At 34.8% G+C, this 462-nt stretch overlaps 1 protein-coding gene across 1 annotated transcript in view; it reads left to right on the top strand.

Annotated features, from left to right (window-relative positions):
* The window catches only part of LOC119586604 (sphingosine-1-phosphate lyase 1-like), a 24,010-nt gene that overhangs the window by 6,802 nt on the left and 16,746 nt on the right, over positions 1-462 (top strand). The gene's annotated exons all lie outside the window — the stretch shown is intronic.

The following is a 462-nucleotide window of genomic DNA, read 5'->3' as shown; positions in this document are numbered from 1 at the left end:
AAACAATCAAACAATAAACAACTCAACAAAACAATACACTCATCAGCAACACAAAACAGATAACAAAACAACAAATAACAACAAACAAAAACGACAATTAACAACAAATAAAAAACAAATAACAAAAACAAAAAATAAAAACAAAAACAACAAATAAAAACGAAAACATAAAAAACAAAAACAAAAACATACAACAAAAACAACAAACAAAAACGAAAATAAATAACAAAAAACAACAAACAAACACAACGTAGAGCACCAAAAACAACAAACAAAAATAAAAACAATTAACAAAACAACAAACAACAGAACAACAAATAACAACAAAACCAGCAAACAAAAGCGACAACAAAAGCAAAGCCCGAGCAGAGCGACACGAGCGGGCGGGGGAGCCAAGCCGCGGCAACCCGGCCGGCCTCGCCCGAACGCCGTCGCTTCGCCCGCCAAGCAAGTTAATCAATG

Source organism: Penaeus monodon, chromosome 21 (genome assembly GCF_015228065.2).
Source record: "Penaeus monodon isolate SGIC_2016 chromosome 21, NSTDA_Pmon_1, whole genome shotgun sequence".
NCBI classification, from domain to species: Eukaryota; Metazoa; Arthropoda; class Malacostraca; order Decapoda; family Penaeidae; genus Penaeus; species Penaeus monodon.
This window is presented reverse-complemented; position numbering and strand designations above follow the sequence as displayed.